Here is a 21,848-nt window from a genome sequence, read left to right as displayed (position 1 = left end):
ACTCCACACTCCGAAGAATGCATTGGACGAGGCCATTTATTTACATGAAATCCAGCTCAACATGAGCCAGATGTCCTTTGGAGAAACTTCAGGAAGAGAGTTCATGTAAATAAATGGCTTCATGCACTGCAAAATATACACATTAAATACTCAAATCCAATACCCAAATCTTTTCCAAAACATGTTGAAAATGTTGTAATCAAGTCTACTGGTCAGGGTTAGGGAGTGGGAAATGGCAGGGAACCACTCCTTGTCACAATCCAGTTTAGTTAGAGCTGCACATTAAAAGTGGGTTAATCATATCCAGATTCATTGCTACAGTATTGCCAAGACATTCCCAGGCCTTTCTTGCTTAAATACCATTTCCACAGCATTGGCAATCATGACCAGTAGGTAGTTGCACATGAATACACTGACTAATGAATTGTATTCTCAACCCACTGAATTCAACTGAAAGGCAAGGGCTGTACATGAACAGCAAGCCATACGGTTCAAAGAAGAACATCTTGCCATTCAATAAAGCGCTAGCTCTGTAGTTGAGAGGTACATACCTGTCATGTGCTGATGTCAGTATTATTAACTCATTGGCTGCTCAGAGGAGATTTACATTTCCATGGGCGAGGATCACCCCACTATACTAACCGTATTTGCTCACCAGTCCTATATATACCAAGCACAACTTTCACTAAATGTTCTGAAAGTCTTTATCCACCTCCACCCCACTACCTCTATTGAAACTGTGTCTTCCTTCTGGAGGTCAGTGGTCCTCAATCCTCCAGCCTTGGTTGACCTCTGACTGATGTCGGAGTTCGATCCTCAATTGATGGATGTTCCTGCTGGACCAGAAGGCAAGATCCTGGGTCAAATAATGTAATCACATTGGAAATTAGGGAAACAACTTCAAAATCATGTACCCTATTCAATACCAGGCAAGACTTATAAAGGAGACACATTTCTTATGCGACAAGGGGAACACAGAGTTGGAATGAACGAAGGAGTATGACCTAACAGAAAGGAATGTTATCTTGGTGGTCTGGGATTTTTTAAAGGAATTTACAAAAAGGTTTAGACTGTGCTTGGACTTGTGGTAGAGTGTCAGGAAATGAATGTGATAGTCATCTTTAAGCATGCCTTAACCATGTGAAATGACATTCTGTAGGAACTACCCTTACGCAATATAAGATACCACGCTAATAGTCGTATCACAGTATATATTTTATAGAAATGCTTTCTAATATTTAACGCTTTCTACTATCTATGAAACCAATATTGCTACTATGTGACTAAGTGTCTTTGAAATATGCAGAATTAAAAGTGTAAAAGGCAATTCCATATCTGGAGTGAAATTCTGAAGTTTTCATCCGTTCTTTTATTTCCCCATCGATCACCATGGTAGAATTTCTACAGCAATACATTTTCTTCCATCTATTGTACCATATAATTTCACTGTATTTCTCTGAAGAAACTCACATAGAACCATGAGCAGCAGATAGAGCAAATACAGCAGGTGACCTGATAGGATGGACCTTGGTGCTGATATGCTACCATGATACTGAAATGGGTTGCCATCCAAACATTTTCACAGTAGCTATGTTTACAATAATATTTTGGCACCCAGAATGGAAAATCCTTTTTCTAGAATTTGATCATCATACTTTCATTGTACTATACTGTTCTAGAATTTGATCATCATACTGTCATTGTACTATACTGTTCTAGAATTTGATCATCATACTGTCATTGTACTATACTGTTCTAGAATTTGATCACCATACTGTCATTGTACTATACTTTTCTAAATTTTGGAAATATGTGTTCCAAGCATGGAACACCTAGAGGGGGTAGGCCAGTGTCAGTTTAGTACGATTAATATAATTCCAATGGTTGAAGTGCATTAAATTCTAGGGACAAATTGAAGAATCCTCATTTTAGTGAGACAAAAATCCACTTCCTTATCTCCTGTAATCGCAAAGGCCACTGAAATTTGGTATAAAAAAAAAAACAAAACAAACAAACAAAAGTATGCAAATCAGGAAAAGAGCACAGAGTTACATCGGTGCTTCCCCAGGACTGGCAAAAGAGCATTCTCAAGAACTTCACAACAGACTTCTCTGAATATTCTCAAAACAGGTTCATCTGTTTATGCTGTGCATTCTTTATAAACACGAGTCACGATATACACACCTCAGTCACTGAGAAACCATGGAAATCTCAGCAGCAAACCGAGATCATCTTCATGCAGCTCAATCAATAAAGCCTGAGTATACACTGCTTCAGATGATCGCATTGAATCCTGCTGTTGAAAAGTATTTAAATAAAAATTGTTCAATGGCACTTCTCTTATTATAATTATAGTAGTTACAACCTTGCTTTGAACATTGAATTGATTTGGGGTTCAGAATTGTATATCTTTTATCAGAAATATTTTGTTTTAAAATTCGTATCCAGTGAAGCTATTGATAGTGATGATCTCATTGCTGAGGAGTGGTAACCACATGAAGTGCATATTAACAGCATGTAGTTCCAAAAATAAACTTTAATAGAATTAGTAGCAGCTGAAGCATTTAACAAATAATTACATTTAACCACCCTCGGAGGTAGAAAAAAAGCAAGGTGAAAAGTTGAATGATCCAGTAATATCTGTAATATCTTACAAAGTTATTGTTAGCACCATTTTTAATGTAATGCTTATTTAATTCACAATATGGTTCTTTTGATGATTGACACAGAACATATTAGCATAGCCCCTCCTTAATTACCATAAAATAACACTAGCACTGCAACCATAACGTGCTGCCTCTGTTTCTGCTGTAAACACAGACAATGTTGTGCCACAGCGAAGCCATTAAGGATGATCTAGTAAAGATTCCCATACAGGGCTTTTCATTGAATCCAACAAATCTCTGATCTGACCTCATTTAGGTGTGGCTGGTTCATTGCTTAACATTCTCATCATAGCTTCAGATTGAAAGAAAAAAAAAAAAGATTAGAATTCAAGACATGGTTCTTGCAGAGCATTTATGTAAAACAATAAAGTATCTAAAATTAGAGCCAGCTGCGCATGCAATGTGTGAATACTAGACCATTTCCAGACATACCTTAAAGCTTTGAAAAGGCTTCCTCATGCAATCTGATGGCTGACAAGTGATAACACTGATTTTTTTATCCAGTGAAAGATTCTGTAAGGAGACAAATCTATGCTAGTCCTGAAAGCAATAGAAATTTGCAGTAGTCTTGCCTTCAAATAGTGATTTGCATGATGTTATCACAGCTGGGCCTCGTGCCATAACAGGTGTTCTGAACTGCAAGGACTTTATTTAGCTACAGAGTTCCAGGTGAGTGCTTCAGTATTCTTGCATGTCCCTGGCAAAGGTTTCTCTGATTCGTGTCAGCTCAGAATCTGTTTCTTAGACCTCTAGATGGGTGAAATTGATTCTGAAACAAGAGACAGAAAACAGGACACAACTTCAACAATGGTTTGTCTTAAGATACAGGGTCCCGGTTACACAGTGACTGCAGCCTTTTAAGCAAAATGATAAACTGATTTATTATTGACTAGCTGAAGTACCTGGCATTGCTCAGGGAAATTCAATATTTCAATATTTCATGCATGACAAATTGGCACACATTGCCACTTTAGTCCCGGAAATACTAAAGATATTCAATTGGCTAGAACCCACACTCTGACCCCTTTCCTTTTTTTTTAATTTAAATTTATATATATATATATATATATATATATATATATATATATATATATATATATATATATATAAAAGTTTCTAGTTTATTCTATTGCAGCCACATTCTCTCAAATGTCATATTTTAATTTTTACATATTTCTAGAGAACCTCTTATCCAATTGAGATTTCCCCTCCATTATCATAAGTTATTGAGGGTCTCCAGCGGGCACCTGTCTGTACCTGTCTGTATGTCACTCTGATGTTTTTACATATATGTATAGAGAAGTGGTTATCCAATGTGCGTGTAGTGTGTGGAGTGGATGTATATGTAGAGGTGATCTCATTTTTCATGTTACTGGTAGATCTCATTTTGTATTTGCAGTAGTGGTGGGGGATGAATGTCACTGATATATTTGTTATTAACAGAATTGCCATGTGTATTGCTTTACACCACCATGCCTTCTGTTTATCACTTTCCACACAGAACATAAGCACGCTCTTGAGAATGAACACCCCAGCATGACATTGCAAGGTTAGTTGGCTGACAGAAATGTAGTGTGGCCAAAAATGACTCAGACAAAATGTTGTTGAAGCTGTATCCTTCTGCATTGTTTCCACAGCGTTTCCTCTTCCTCACTGCAGAAAGCAATAGATTTTCCCAGTCTTCACCAATTAACTCCAGAAACTTGCCTTATATATCCCTTGAGAGACCGTTTAATTATCTCTAACTAGTTGAATTTACTGATGTGTCATGTTATACAAGTTTAGTGATGCCATTTAAACTACCAACATCATATTAGAAAGTTAGAAAGTATTGAATGTAAATAATTAAATAATGTGCAAACATGTGTTTTAATCCTGCATTTTAAATAGAGACAGTACAAGTTCTGGCTCCCACTTCCCACCTGGTTTTAATGCTTTCCCCATCACAAAGACAGACCTCCCCCCTCCTTTATCTAGCATGGTAGGATCCACAAAGAAAGCAGATTCCTGTGATGATTTTTAACCCCCCTGCCTGGGCCTGAGCGTGTGTTGTGAGAGTAATGAGGAATGACACACAGAGACGCAATGCTGCTCACGCTTCTGTGTGCAGATTGCCTCTGCTTTCCCTGGCTGCTTGTTAAATGCAGGTTACTCCAGTGAATCCGAGTGGTTCTTTTAGATGCCTTTGCTTAGATTAGATAGCTGAAATTGATTCTGTCGTAACAGGAGACAAGATACAGTCAAAAGCAAGTCTTCTTCAGGGTTTGCTTTTTTCCCTTCTAAATAAGATTTGTCTTTCATTGCTATTCGGTTCAGTACTGTACCTACTTTCTGGTTTTAATAAAACTACCTAGATGTAGAAGAGAGACGAACTGTACACTTATTTATGCACTGTATTAAGAAATCTGTGACAATTCACTAGTATTAGCATCTTTTAAGAAGCCACCACTAAGGTCTTGTCAATGTGCCTTTATTGCTGTTGCTTCATTGTTAGTCCAAGTCATCTGAGGCATATTTATTACAGTAGTATTAGCATTATTTCTTTTCATAAGTTATTCCCTAATGTCGACCAAGATCCAATTTAAGGCTCCAGGGGGCACTGACAGGAAAAGATGCTATGTTTAATTCAAGGTGTGACTCATAGGCAACATTGCTTGTTGTAATAAATACTGTGTAAGGTTCTTTACCGGAGTAAAATTGTGGAGAATACTATTTCACTCAATAAGTAGTCAGAACAAACTACGTCGTTTTCTGAAGAGACCTCAGTTTATTATATATACAGCGCCTTGCAAAAGTATTCAGACCCCTGACCAATTTTCTCATACTACTGAATTACAAATGGTACATTGAAATTTCGTTCTGTTTGATATTTTATTTTTAAACACTGAAACTCAGAATCAATTATTGTAAGGTGACATTGGTTTTATGTTGGGAAATATTTTTAAGAAAAATAAAAAACTGAAATATCTTGCTTGCAAAAGTATTCAGACCCCTGACCAATTCTCTCATATTACTGAATTACAAATGGTACATTGAAATTTCGTTCTGTTTGATATTTTATTTTTAAACACTGAAACTCAGAATCAATTATTGTAAGGTGACATTGGTTTTATGTTGGGAAATATTTTTAAGAAAAATAAAAAACTGAAATATCTTGCTTGCATAAGTATTCAACCCCTGTGCAGTGGAAGCTCCCAGTTTGCACCGATGAAAGAAATTGCCCTAACGAGGACACAATTACCTTACCATTGGCCTCCACCTGTGACCCATTAAAGTTGCTGTCACATTTTCTGGATAAAAACCCCACTGTTGAAGGATCATTGGTAAGGCTGCGAATCTGAAAGAAAATGAAGACCAAAGAGCATTCTACAGAAGTTAGAGATAAAGTAATACAAATGCATAGATTAGGGAAAGGGTACAAAATAATATCCAAGTGTTTGGATATCCCAGTGAGCACAGTTGGATCAACAATCAGGAAGTGGAAGCTGCATCACACCATCCAGGCACTGCCAAGAAAAGGCCATCCCTCAAAACTCAGCGCTCAAACAAGAAGGAGACTTGTGAGAGAAGTCACATAGAGGCCAACAATCACTTTGAAGGAGCTACAGAGTTCAGTGGCTGGGAGTGGAGTAATGGTGCACCAGTCAACCATATCAAGAGCTCTGCATAACACTGGCCTGTATGGAAGGGTGGCAAGAAAGAAGCCTTTACTCAAAAAGTACCATCTGAAAACACGTCTGGAGTTTGCCAGAAAGCATGAGAGTGACCCAGCTGCGATGTGGGAAAAGGTTATATATAAAATCATTACAACTGGTATTAATCTTAGTTAGTAGTTAGCAGAGTGTGCAACACGAAGGACTAGACTCTTATTTTCAGGTTAGATATGCAGAATCGTCAGGGTCTGTTTTCCTCCCTACACTACAGTGAAGCGGGGTGTGAAGAGGCAATCAGTTTGGTTGTGGGATCAGAGGACAGTAGTTATCTGAGCTGCCTTGTGGGATTGCTGTGGAGAGGGAACAGAATGGAGCATTCTAGAACATCTTGGCGAGAAAAGGGAGCTAAAACAATTATAAAGTTACAACATATCACTGAATATCACTGCATGCTTACTGTACATTATTTAGAATATGTTCTATTCTGGAGGTTGCTATCATTTTGCTCATAGTAGTGTTGATCATTTGAATATGAGCAATGATTAAACTTCAGTGATCACAGCATCTGATGTTTTGGTGCTATCGTTTGCTTTTGCATGATGTATGTATCTCATTTGACACAGTGGTATTTATTTTGCACTCTGCATGGGATTTTGACCCCAGAATGAACAGTTCAGCATCATGTGTTAAGAGTTATGCACATTGGAACGCTGGATTGAAAAATGAGTAAAAGCAATTTGTAAAAAACTGTAACATGTTTCTATGAACGTAAAGTAACTCAATGTGGATTGTTTCATCATTCCTAAAGAGAAGCACCATTTATCATTCAAACTAGCCCCCCAACCTCCCATTTAATCATTTCCATACACACACTTTTCCCAGAAACAGCAGGTTATTTCAGAGCAAGATGGATTTTCTTTTACAATGTAAATTAAAGTGGTTGACCTGAAATACAAGTTAATGGGCAACACAGATGTAGTTAGCCTTTTAGCCTTGATAATGTAAACCTGATTCATTCCTTTAGTACCCTCGAAGGCTCAATCCCAGGGCTTCATGAAAGGGCTCTGGGAGAGGGAGGTGTAATGCGATCACTGCAAACCACCATGAAGCAGGGTGGCATTCTTATAAAACGCTGCTTTCTAATCCGGGGAGGTTTTTACACAGCCTTTGTTCTGTGCTGGGGTTTCAAATGACCCTGTCTAGCATGAGCCTAACTAGAGGAAGCAGAACATTAGTTTTAAGATTTATGAGAACTTTCATTAGCACATGGATTAATACATGCTGCGGTAACTAAGCTATCGTACATTCATGTTGAACCCCACGTTATGTTGGGTCCACCACAATCTGAACATGGATATATTATTACTGGTACTTAAATTAAGCACATAAGCACAAGCTATTGCTAGCCACTGTGGTTTTAGAGTTTATTTTCCACAAAGTTGGTGAAAGATTTGGGACAAACATTGATTGCAAGATTGCTACTGAAATTTTGGACTAGTTAACCTCTATGAATGCATCCAGCTTACTGGAAAGATGTGTGTTTGGATGAAACTGGTCTTCATTGAAAGGGCCATTTTTCAGCTGACTTGGAGGAATTTAATCATGGTATAAAGAAGGTTAGGGACTTGACAATAACTTGAATTCATTCCAGGTTTCATGTTACACTGCTCACACCACTGAAACACATCTGAGCAGTTTAGCAAAGATCTAGAGATAAAATAATAATTTAAAGTCTGTCCAGATGTTTGTTTGAGTGCAAAACTAATTCCAATATGTTACATTCTAGAATATGCAAGGGAGCACATAGTAAAAAAAAAAGTGTGAACCAAAACAGCTGTTTACTGCTTAGTAAGAACATGCAAGCCTATGATAATGTAAACTATCCAACTGAATGCTTTGAGACCAGACAGTATCCCCTCAGGCAGCTGGTGAGATCTTGATTTTTGGAGTAGAGGGACAGCCAAGCTATTCCTTGTAGCCTCTTTATAATTATTTAGTACAATACAGGTTTTAGGAAAGGGAGATCGTGTCTAACTAACTTGTTTGATTTTTTTGAGGATGCAACATCGATAATGGATAATTGCAAAGCATATGACATGGTTTATTTAGATTTCCAGAAAGCTTTTGACAAAGACCCATATAAAAGATTAATTCTCAAACTGAACGCAGTTGGGATTCAAGGAAACACATGTACATGGATTAGGGAGTGGTTAACATGTAGAAAACAGAAAGTACTGATTAGAGGAAAAACCTCAGAATGGAGTGTGGTAACCAGCGGTGTACCACAGGGATCAGTATTAGGTCCTCTGCTATTCCTAATCTACATTAATGATTTAGATTCTGGTATAGTAAGCAAACTTGTTAAATTTGCAGACGACACAAAAGTAGGAGGAGTGGCAAACACTGTTGCAGCAGCAAAGGTCATTCAAAATGATCTAGACAAGATTCAGAACTGGGCAGACACATGGCAAATGACATTTAATAGAGAAAAGTGTAAGGTACTGCACGCAGGAAATAAAAATGTACATTATAAATATCATATGGGAGATATTGAAATTGGAGAAGGAATCTATGAAAAAGACCTAGGAGTTTTTGTTGACTCAGAAATGTCTTCATCTAGACAATGTGGGGAAGCTATAAAAAAGGCTAACAAGATGCTCGGATACATTGTGAAAAGTGTTGAATTTAAATCAAGGGAAGTAATGTTAAAACTGCACAATGCACTAGTAAGACCTCATCTTGAATATTGTGTTCAGTTCTGGTCACCTCGCTATAAAAAAGATATTGCTGCTCTAGAAAGAGTGCAAAGAAGAGCGACCAGAATTATTCCGGGCTTAAAAGGCATGTCATATGCAGACAGGCTAAAAGAATTGAATCTGTTCAGTCTTGAACAAAGAAGACTACGTGGCGACCTAATTCAAGCATTCAAAATTCTAAAAGGTATTGACAGTGTCGACCCAAGGGACTTTTTCAGCCTGAAAAAAGAAACAAGGACCAGGGGTCACAAATGGAGTTTAGAAAAAGGGGCATTCAGAACAGAAAATAGGAGACACTTTTTTACACAGAGAATCGTGAGGGTCTGGAATCAACTCCCCAGTAATGTTGTTGAAGCTGACACCCTGGGATCCTTCAAGAAGCTGCTTGATGAGATTTTGGGATCAATAAGCTACTAACAACCAAACGAGCAAGATGGGCCGAATGGCCTCCTCTCGTTTGTAAACTTTCTTATGTTCTTATGTTCTTATGTTCTTATGCTGGGTGATGGAATAAGAGCTGTTCATGTCGTCGTTTCTACAGGAACTACAGTGTGGTGAGGATGCAATGGCAGCAGAAGATATTGTGTTTGTGACTGTTTATATCAGGGCCTGGAGGAGATCGAGCAGGCCGTGGTCATTCTGTTACTTACCGTCTCCATAACAGCAATATATAAACAGGACAGAGCATACAGCAAACTGTTTACAGTATTGGATCCTGAGGGCCCCAAGGGCCCAGGTGATATCGTTATATCATTGTTTCAATGCATACCTGTTGAACAGAAGAGACTGAGTATGCTACTCTGGGACAGATAGAGATGAGGATTTGCTTTTTAGGTCTTTAGGGTTTTAGTGCTTCCTTGTCTATCTGTGAAATTTGCCTGATATATTTACCTGTGTGTTAATAAACACTGTTGAAATGTACTTGCCTGTTGTGGTGTTTTCTGTGTACTCATTGGGGAAGGTCAGGGTGGTCACCTCAAAGTCCAAAATTACCTGTAGAGGAAAACAACAATCATAAATTCATACTTCCCAGTATTAACAATAACCCCCGACACATGTACAGTGCCTATAGAAAGTCTACACCCACCCCCTTTCAAAATGTTCACCTTTTGTTGCCTTATAGCCTGGAATTAAAATCATATAGTTTTTTTTTTTTTTTTTTTTTTTTTTTTTTTAATTTATCTACACATCCTACCCCACAACTTTCACATGAAAAAAATGTTCTAGAAACTTGTAGAAAATTGATTAAAAATAAAAACTGAAATAGCTTGGCTGGATAAGTGTCCACCTCCCTTGTAATAACAATCCTAAATTGGCTCAGGTGTAACCAATCACCTTCAAAATCACACACCAAGTTAAGTGGCCTCCACCTGTGTTAAATTGTAGTGATTCACATTATTTCATTACAAATTCAACAGTTCCTGTAGATTCCCTCTGCTGGGTAATGCATTTCAAAGAAAAGACTCAACCATGAGCATAAAAGAAGTTTCCAAAGAACTCTGGGACAAAGTTATTGAAAGGCACACATCAGGGTATAGATATACAAAAAATATCAAAGGCCTTGAATATCCCTTGGACACAATCAAGACGATTATTAAGAAGTGGAATGTGTATGGCACCACCAAGACCCTGCCTAGATCAGGCCGTCCCTCCAAACTGGATGATCGAGCAAGAAGGAGTCTGATCAGAGGGGCTACCAAGAGGCCAATGGCAACTTTGCAAGAGCTACAGGCTTTTATGGCCAAGAATGGTCAAAGTGTGCATGTTACAACAATATCGAAGGAAGCCATTACTCAAGAAAGCCCACCTTGAATCCCGTTTGAAGTATGCAAAAAAACCACTCAGGAGATTCTGTAGCCATGTGGCAAAAAGTTTTGTGGTCTGACAAAACTAAAATGGAATTTTTTGGCCTAAATGCAAAGCGTTATGTTTGGTAAAAAACCCAACATCATCCAAAGAGCACCATCCCTACTGTGAAGCATGGTGGTGGCAGAATCATATTATGGGGATGTTTCTCATCGGCAGGGACTGGGGCACTTGTCAGGATAGAAGGGAAAATGAATGGAGCAAAGTACGAGAAGTCCTTGAGGAAAACTTGCTGCCCACTACAAGAAAGCTGAAACTGTAATGGAAGTTCACCTTTCAGCATGACAGCGACCCAAAGCACACAGCCAAAGCTATGCTGGATAGCTAAGGAACAAAAAGGTAAATGTCCTTGAGTGGCCCAGTCAGAGCCCGGACCTCAATCCAATCGAAAATGTGTGGCATGACTTGAAGATTGCTGTCCCCAAGGAACTTGACAGAGCTTGAACAGTTTTGTGAAGAAGAATGGTAAAATATTGCCAAATCTAGGTGTGCAAAGTTGGTAGAGACCTATCCCAACAGACTCACAGCTGTAATTGCTGCCAAAGTTTCTTCCACCAAGTATTAACTCAGGGGGGTGAAGACTTATCTAATTATGATCTTTCAGTTTTGTATTTTTAATATATAATTTTTTTCTCAATAAAACCTTTTTCCCCTTAACAGTGTGGAGTATGGTGTGTAGATAAGTGGAAAAAAAATCATCATTTAAATGCATGAAACTCTGAGGCACTGACACAAAATGTGAAAAAAGTTCAAGGGGGTGTAGACTTTCTATAGGCACTGTATATCTCAGTGCAGATAAATCCTAAAACAGTGTAAAAACATGCTTTGTTTCACATACTTGTCTTCAGAAAATATTCCTGAATAAAATCATATGCAACAATAAACACAAGGTAAATCTCTGCCTGTCAGCTTGTTCTCAGGGCCCATATGCAGTCCTACCCCCAACAAAGATATTCAATTGATTCATCAGTCAAACCAGAATACAAAAACCATTCGCGTATGACAGAAACTGACAACAAATACCAAGATGCCTCTTGTCAAGGTATTTGAGATTGTCTTTTGTTTTTAAAGAGTCATTCACTTCAAATTACATGTTCTTTGTTTTTCTCCACTGCTCCCTGGCCTTTTATGATGGTTGCTTTAATACTGAGGGGTCCTTATTTCAGTTATTTTTTATGCTATCTCTGTATCTGCCTACACCAGGAGCTGGAATCTGAAGCCACATAATAAACAGGAAAGTTAGAATAAGATAACATCTGATACAGATTGAAAAATCTATTTTGTAAAAAAAACAAAAAGAACACTATGTCCAAGAGTTAACTTTAGTTTTGAAGTGATCCTGTAAGTCCTCTGGTTGTGCTTGTCGGTTAGGTGATTCCAGGTGATACCATTTTGGTGTTTTTAGCATCCTTATAAAAAATAAACAAAATTAAAAATCTTCAGTGAAATCCAGGAATTCTCCAGGGTCCCCACATGCCTCCAGCTAAATAAATACAGAAAGAATACAGTAAGTTTTAAGTGTTCAGACATTTTTAAGTGTTCAGAAGTCGTTGCTGGTATTGCTACAATACAGCATGTGCCATTACTTCAGTATACAACCTTTACATTTGGAATTGCTATTGCTTTCCGTACAATATGGTACTGCTGATAAGAGCATTACAGCTGATGCAGAACGAGTAAAATGTTACCATTAATAACATTTAAATGGGATTTACCATGCGCTTTTCTGAAGCTTAAAACAGATTTACCATCCTGACATTGCAATGTCTGTATTGATGATGGGGAGGAATTACAAAGGGATATGAGGGCAATCTATTAGACCGTCACCTCGACCAAGCAAGACACTTGTGTGAACGCAGACCCAGACTTTTTGTGGCATGTGATGCTAATCTGGGTGCTATGGTGCACTCTGCACAATCACTGATGGTCTCACACTGGATATTCCCATCTCTAAATGATGTGCTTTCGCGTGCTGGTTACAACGGCAGTTTATCCTAGTCAGTATCACACCAGCAAATAGAAAAAAAGACAAAGGACTGTGAATGAAGAATGCGTAAAGGAATAGAGACAGATATATTGCACTACAATATTCCATGGTAAACTCCTACTAGATAAAGATTAAATAGAGAAGATATTGTGCAATGGAATTCAGTAGTCTTGTGAAGAATGATGTCAAGACTAGGACTGATAGATCACTTGAAGGAGGGCACTTTCTAAGCCATTTCAATCTCAGGGTGCCGGAGTAAGAATCAATTAAAAGAGTGAGCAAGTCCATTAATCTTCCAAATAGGAAGGAAATGAATGACATAAACAGCAAGTCAATATGATGTCAGACTTTCCTAATGTAATGTTTTTTCTGGATTACACCCCTGTGGATTTAAGGACTCTTGCAGGCGAGAACGCACTGCTGTAGGAAGTCATGCCTAATGCTTAATATTACATTTAAACGCACCGGTAGTAGGACCCTGCAATGGCTCCATTAACATCAAGTATTTTCCAGACTACTCCACTGAAATGCAGTAAATGGAGAAGGGGAACTACTGTATTAGTTCAACAATATCAGCATATTTCCTTAAAATGCTAATTTGTAGCTAGAATAATTAGTTTTCTGCTTTTTCTGTGTAGCAACATATTGTGCAATTAAAAACATAAAGCACATAAGAAACTCTACATAACTCTTGGTTACCTTTTTATAAGGAGATCATTGCCTGGCATTGCTTTTTTGCTCTGCTTCTAAGGCACAGTAGCAGAAATAATGACGTGATGGTGGGCTAGTATTGCAACAGTCCAGCTATGCTTTATTATCCCAATGTCATAAAATAATATCTATTTTACTGTGCACCACCCTCCTAAAATCAAATGCGGGTGTGTTTTATTAGGTTCAGCAGGGACAAATGGAAGCAACATTTCCAGGAATTCTGTGTTCTTAATAAAAGTATTTGAAAGTTTTGTTCTGCTTTCTGTTTTTGCACTACAGTCAGTGTAAAAGGTTACTGCCCTCTCTCACATTACCAAGAAGCTCAAAGAATATTTAGACTGTCTTCCCTTTGTAGATTTAAGTGCCAGTAGGCAGTACAATAAACAGAGCAGTTAATTCTGTCAGCTTAAACCAGAGTCACTCAAGTCTGTCTAATACCATTATTAGGATTTCTCGCTTGCTCTTGTTTTTCTAGAATTTTCCGACTGGGTTTTTTTTTTTTCCAAAGCAGCAGTCGTATTAGATTTTTAACACGTAGCATGCCATCAAATCATTACTTTTTTTTTTTTTACTCATGCCCCTCTTTTAGCTGGAATTTGAAGGCAGCTAGAGACCTGACTGTGCAGGAGCCAGACTAGCTAATCAGAAAGCCTGTACAAGTGTGGCAATATAAAGGAAATTCTCTTATTTGATTATCATAACTTTCCATGCCTGTTAGACACAGTTTTTCAATCAATAACCTCCTCCATACAACACAATTTACCCTTTGTACCCTTGTGTCACAGTAATCTCTCTCGACTCTCCATAGGCTGCACCATTAGGCATAATGGCTTACTCTTACGAACTGAGTTTGTTAAAGAGTCTGTCCCTTCACACCTGTCAGATAAGCTAGCTGTTGTTATTTGTTAATCAGTAAATGTACTGTAAGAGATTGTTTTCAGATAGAAAAATAGAAATGTGCTGTAAATAAGGAGTGCAGTAATACGTCCCGTTTCTATGGTTAAGAAAGTCAAACCAGTATTCGTTTTTCATCCTCATAGATTGTGGGTAGTTATTGTGTTGAACTCCCTTTGAACTCATCTGGTTGAGAATCCAGCATCCACTGAAATAACATGCCTGCCTGCTGCTGATGACACTGAGTGTCACTGTGAAGGACCTCCACCCCAATACAACTGCCTTCAGAAACGGCTGGACTTTAAATAAATAAACGCCTTGGGATTTATTTTGTCTCCTGACACGGGGACTAGTCTATTCTTAGATTTTTTTATTTTGTCTCCTGACAGGGGACTGGTCTAGCCTCAGATTTTATTTATTTCTTCTATTTATTTTATTTTATTGTATTTTATTCTATCCAAGCTGTGTATGAAAGCTCCATTCTTGTAATCCAAATGCCTTGATAAGAATTTAGTGACGTCACGCAACATTCTGGAGTGTATTTAATGTACGGACAACAATTACAGAAATAACCAGTTTTACTACTGTAGACATTTTAATGCATTCAATTACATAAACTTTGAAGAAATCCAATTTACAATATCTCTATTGACACAATTCATTGACGCTATTGCACACTATAAATAGTGTTGCTGAACCAGCTTGTGAACTAGGCAAGGGCCCCAGGAGCAGAGGGCAAGAGAGGGAGTGACAATATTAGCAGCACATTACCAGGAGAGAACAACGTCTAACCTGAGAACTCGACCGAGTTGGGCAGCAAAGCCTTTGGATGGGATGATTAAATAAGCAGCAGCTACAAAGAAGTACTCTGTGGTGGAAGCTGGAGGAACCAGAATAAGACCTCCAAGTTGATGGGGCTAGGCCTGGAAAAGCAGGTGGATAGAAGTCTGTTGAGGGGCCTATATTCTGCTGACGTGTTTAACAATAACTGCTTAGCTTTCCATGGTGACCCTACCTCCTATCTGACAGTGTTATGGCAGGCGTTTTCTATTTTTTGCCTAACCTCTGTATATAACTTTAGATGATTTAATGTCTAATAAAATATATTCTTCACTGATACACTTTCACAAAATATCAATGCATTTTATGAAGAAATACATTTTGTTAATACAACCTAATCTAAATCTGTTTTTCTATTTTAAATATAATGGAATTAATTTCTTCATATAGTCAGCCAAATTGTTTTTGATCTACAGCACCAAAATTCAATTTCATTCTTATCATAAAACACAACTGCTGCAAGTAAAAGAAAGAAAAAAAAACTGATTTGAAAACAGCCAAGCTAGCTTGACAGGGATTCACCCTAATTACATTTGTGACAAGCTTTGGGGAGGATTTACTACAGATTCACTTCAGATATATGTTATCATCTCTTGTTGAATTTGACATGTTTTGGAAATCCCATTCTTTAGATAAGTGCTATTATAAAGAAAATACAATGTGCACCTGTGACAAGGATCGCTGGTGGTGATGTCAGACCAGGAAGACAGTGGACAAGTGCTGGGGTAAGAAACACACGCTGATGTGAGTATTTATTAAATAAAAGGTTTAAACAAAACAGAATAAACACTGAACAAACAAAACAGTGCGTTGGCTAAAATAAATAGGCAAACAAAGCACTCATCCAAACAAATCAAATTTCCTCAAATCTGCAAAGAGAAAAGTGCATTTTCTGCAAATAACTTGTCAAAGACTTTTTAATGAAAAACAGTGTATTAATAAATACATTACTATGATCGGAAAAAAAGAAATAGGACACGTTTGCCATATTTTTTGGAAATCAAACAAGAAGAAAAAACACATACAATACAATACAATAAACCAAAAGAGTTAACTTATTAAATAACTGTAGGATGCCATTTTTTAAAATATACATAAAAAAAAACAGTCCTTAAAAAATAAATCAGATACAGTTATGGACAAAACATATGATTGTATTTAATCACATCAGTAATAACATTTGCCTAGCAGAATAAGATTTTAGTGGTGCACTGAGATTCAAATTAGCATTGGTAAATTTTACTGTGTACTAGGCTTGGAACATTTTTGTACAGATGTAACAGTGTATTTTTAGAAACATTTGTTGTTCACCAAAATGTTTTAATTTTAAAACGTATCCACATCAACACAGCACAAAGAAATAGTTTGGAAATTGTGACAAGCACTTGGATACAGTGAAATGCGACAATGATTGGCTGATAAACTAGCATTTTTGTTTCTTTGACCAAGGCCACAATGTGGAAGTGCTGCCATCATATACCACAAAACAAATGGGAAAGTAACAATTTAAAAAAAAAAAGTTCACAAAAATGTTGTCATCCCAAGTAATCAGATAATATCTTCCTTTTGAGCATTCATGTTACTACACCAAAACGTGCGTATTTCCATATATAGTTAGAACGACATCTTTCAGGACCTGCAACATAGGGACTTGTTTTTCTCTGACCTTTCACATAGCAGTAACAGAAAAACACTCTGCTTTGAGCTTGCAACTAAAATATGAAATCTTTCTGTAAAAAAATAAATAATAATAATAATAATAATAATAATAATAATAATAATAATCTTACTTCGTTTTGTTCTTCAGTAGCCATTGTTTGTCTATCCATGGTCGTTGTCATGGTCTTTTGCCGTTTTAACAGAAGCTATGACGGTGAGTTATTGTAAATACTGGACTTGCATTCTGTATTTGTGCCCTATCTTTGGTCGTTATAATCGGTGTTCATTTAGATTTGTTTCCAGAGCTCACCGATGGCCTTCAGAATCTCTCCATGGCTGAACTAAAGCTCACAGTGAAACCCCGCCACACATCTCACTATACAAACAGTGTGTATGTGCTCTAGTCACATGTGCAGTGATAGCAGGGAGCAAATGTTTTCTTTTCTTTTTTTTCTTTTTTGCAAAAAATTTAAAATTTTGTGAGTTTTAGAGCACATTCTGTGATTTTTTCCACGATCACCTGTGAAGCTTGAACTAGGAATATATAATTGCCTTCCTTAGTTTAGGTAATAAGAGCAGAGCATTTTGGATAAACTGCCCCTAACCCAAAACGAACAGCCATACCAACAAGACAAAGCATGGGCCCCAAGTATTATTTCTATGAAACAATACAGTGACTCCCTAATTTCATTATAAAATGCATCATGTTAATTGTCTCAGAATAATTTTTTTTGTAGGAGTGTGGACATGACCCCTTCCTGCATACTTAAATGTAAATGTATTTCACACTGAAAATGAAATACTTGCAATGCAAACACAACAATTAGATATCCTTATCTGATGCAAACTAAATTAAAATAACAAAAAAAGTTTTAAACTTATTTTGCCTGGAACTTCCTACCTGGATTACTTTTCATCACAAAAGGAATGTTTTTTTTATTGGTTTAAGTGGCTTGCAGGCTTGTTGGATAGTACTGGTATTGAGTACCTGTACTTTAAATGGTGCTCAGTATGGTGACTCAATAACGTTCAATCAGCCTGTGTTGAATCTGACCCTCTGATGAGTCCAATTACTTGTCAAGAAAACTCTTTTAGCCTTACAAATAATTGCTATCCAGTTTCTCCCCATACATTACATAGCAGTCTCCAGAGCAGACTATGCACTTTGGGAGAACTGCCATTCATCCTGGGCGTATGTCAAGGTACTTTCGAAGTACAATGATAAAACAGCACCATTAACGAGGATTTACATGAGCAGACACATTGATCCCAATGAAATCATTGCTCAGCAGCAGATGAAATCCTCAGCCCTGCTCAGCTGAGGTACAGTAACTATAACACTGCATTGTAATTAATGGGCTCTGCCTAGGAGAGGAAAGTGTATCACTCTCACAGCAGAACATCTGGCCCACATTACACCCCCTCATCAATGACGTCACAAAGCTATTATGCTGCTCCTACAGCATTGTCTAGCACTTGTAATGTGAATTCTTCTGGTGCCTGGATTTAGGCAGGTCTGAATGACATCATACTATATTGGGCAAGGATGCAAAAAGATTACGGTTTTAATATGATGTATTTCATTATACAATGCTGTTGGAAATTCTGGTTTCTAGACAAATGACGTGACAGCTGTATTTTTTATATTTATTTCACGGGGCAGGAACCAGGGCTGCAAGAGGAAGGAAGTGTTTTTTGCAACTTAGGATTGGAGACTCAGCCTCAAGACAAGGGAAAGAGAAAAGGACAGGCCAGACCAACCGAGAGAGCCTTCCCTATGGAGTCGAGACTAGACCTAATGGCCTCCAGGCCCCTGGAAAGACAGTCCTCTGACTTCTCGGAGTGTCGTTATAGGCTCGGCCTCGCGACTGGGTCCCAGTTAGTGACCGCGGTCGACCCTCAGAGGACAGAACTGCTCATACGAAGCCTTGATGTAAGGAAGAGAATCAGAGGGAACACAATTAATTGTTAGTTATGGGTCGCAAGCACTAAGAGTAAGAGGGCCACGTCCCAGGAGGGTAAAGGAGGAAGGAAGAAAGAGCCTTCTTTCTTGAGGCAAGATATAGCGCACGAGCTGTGAAATAATAGTGTGGCCTGTGAAGAACCTATGGAGTTACTGGAACTCTAGGTCTGGGAAGTGAGACTCACTATCCCCCCAAAAGATGGACCCCTGGCTCCCCACTGAACCCATACCTGTGAAGACAAACAAAAACTGTGTATAAAATAAAAGCAAGAAGAGACAAACAATGACCAACAAAGACAAACAATGACAAACAAAATAACTAGAAATGGATGGTTAGTGGAACAAGTTATGTGTTGGCCAATCCGCTCGGCAGAAACAAAAAAAAAAAACCTTCTATTAGGGGAAAACCTGTGGTGGTCCTGGCGGAGAGGGCGCCCCTACTCCGAACATACTAGCTATAGACTGGTGAGCTGCAATAATATTGGATGGCAGTGATCTGATGTAGGAATTGACTGCTGAATGGACCAATGCCCTATGGTCTTGATCAGGTGATAGCTGATGCGGGCTCTGGCTGCTGAAAAGGGTGTACCAATCCTGAAGGAGTGTGTGATGTAAAATATGCGGGAAAGCCCTTCTCTGGTAAATGAGAGCAGAGAGCTGGGAAGAGAACCAGTGTCTGGGAATGTCAGCTGTGGGGACCGGAAGTGCTGAACCCTTAGACGGCGGCCATGATTGTAATGGCGAATACTAGTTTGAAGTAATGGAGATTGCTGCAGTGTTGGAAACAACCCATTTGTCCATATTGTTGAGCTGTGTATTAATTGAAGCAATTAGACAGCGATGGGGTGAATGAGGGACTTCACTTCATGTCCTCAAAAATGTTTTTATGAAGCTGAAGGATGGGATCTGTTGGGCTGCGCTGCGCTGGAGAGGAGGGGATGACCATGACTGGAGAGGAGTGACTCTGGCAAACGAGTTCGAGGAAGCAACGTGGGTGTAGCAGATATAAAGGTACAGTTATTACTGAACAACGCCATACACTCGCTTCCAGCCGGGATGTTGATATTGTTGTTGTGCAGGGTTTTTAAGTGGCGTGTGGCCAATCCTTATAAAATAGCTGTTCCGGGGGCTAAGCCTGCTGGCGCGGGTGTTTTCATCTTTGTAGGGCTGGGGGAGCAGGTCTGGTTGCTGAGTAGAGGTCTGCATTCACACTACACGATACTGAGCTTCCATCGGAGAAATGCTAAGATGGAGAAATGAATGCAATATTTTGAGACGATCCGGCAGGGAGGGAGAACGGGAAGCAGCGTATGCAAAAAAGCAAAAAGGCAAGAGAAAGAGCTGAGCTGTGATTGGGTTTAAATAGGGAGTTGATGATGATAGGCAGGTGAAATTAGTCAATAATGAGAGGCAGGTAAAATTAGAAAGGGGCAAAGCCCCGGCTCACACCTCCTGAACTCTACTAAAGTTAACATATATATAGAGAGAATATGGGGTAGTAATAATCTAATTGCATTATTTATAAAACAAATTTAAAAAACTACAATGTATTTGCATGCGTTTGGCTGATGACACTGTACTTCTGCAGCTTCATTATTAACCCGTCGCCCACATGTCTAAATACATCAATATATTGCACCACCCAGGTATCCATGCTCTACATAAACAAACTGCAAAATAAACCCAAAAAAACTTGTTGGAAACAAGGGGGTCTGTTGATCCAAACAGTGATGTATCTGTAGCAAGGTGAGGGGTCCCTGTCATGTGCTGGGATGGTACACGTGGGTGGGAAGCCTGTTTATCCTCCTTGACCATCGGCCACTCTGTCACAGAATGTTTTTAACAGACGTCATTTAAATAAATAAAAATGACCCCTATCTTCTGTTCTAAAGTTTTAGAGACAGAACACTGACCAGACTCATGCAGCTAGATGCTTGATTTGCATAAAACTAGTACCCAAGATCCACTTCTGATCCACTCTGATTAATTGAATAGGCCCAGAGTCTATAGATGTATGTGTGTGTCTGATATATAATCCCATTCCTAGGAAATGTTCTAACTTTGAGAGGATTCAAGCCAGATACCTCTGATTTTGGTAAAGTGAAGAGATTAGATTTCGGGTTGGTGAGCATTCGTTCCATAAATATTTAATAAGAATAATCTTTGAAATGTACCCAGGACCTTCTGGTGTCTCTACTGCTGTAAAGTTGCTTTAATACAAAGGGTGGTAGTGGAGGGTTTTTCCTTCAAAAAAAATAAATAAATAAATAAATAAAGATGATAACTAATGATTGACCAAAAGCCTGAAATCTAACATTTACTGTGTTGTTTTTGACTAATACAATGTTTGTATTTAACATCATTTGTGGTTTTATGCTATTTAAATGATGTTTTTGTTTTTTTTAGAAAATATATAAAATATAAAATCTTCATAAATTGTATGCAGACACATTTCACCTGGTAAATGAATGGTTAAAATGTAATTTGGTTATATATAGATTTTCACATTTATTATTCATTTTCTGAGTTTTCATGTTTTGGTTAGTTTTGGTGGGGGCTATTTCAGAGAAAGCTATCAAGCAGGTTAAGATTGAGATCTCTTTGAAAGTCTTGTGTTTTCTGGAAGATAAAATCACAATCCCAGAGCAAGCCTAGCAGACTTCATTTCTTGCAGAACCTTCCCCAATAAACCTTTCTTGTGAAGTGGTGCCCATCCTACCTCCCAAGAGCTACCTTGTCTCATCCAGCTATCATGTTGTAGGGCTTTCCTCAGGTCAGGGTTCTGTGTGAAAGAATGGGAGGCAGACCTCAGCTTTCTTTAGATGGCTTCAATTAAAGCCTCATGTCCTGACC

Source organism: Polyodon spathula, chromosome 2, assembly GCF_017654505.1.
Source record: "Polyodon spathula isolate WHYD16114869_AA chromosome 2, ASM1765450v1, whole genome shotgun sequence".
NCBI classification, from domain to species: Eukaryota; Metazoa; Chordata; class Actinopteri; order Acipenseriformes; family Polyodontidae; genus Polyodon; species Polyodon spathula.
The sequence above is the reverse complement of the archived record's forward strand: the minus strand, read 5'-3'. Positions refer to the sequence as shown.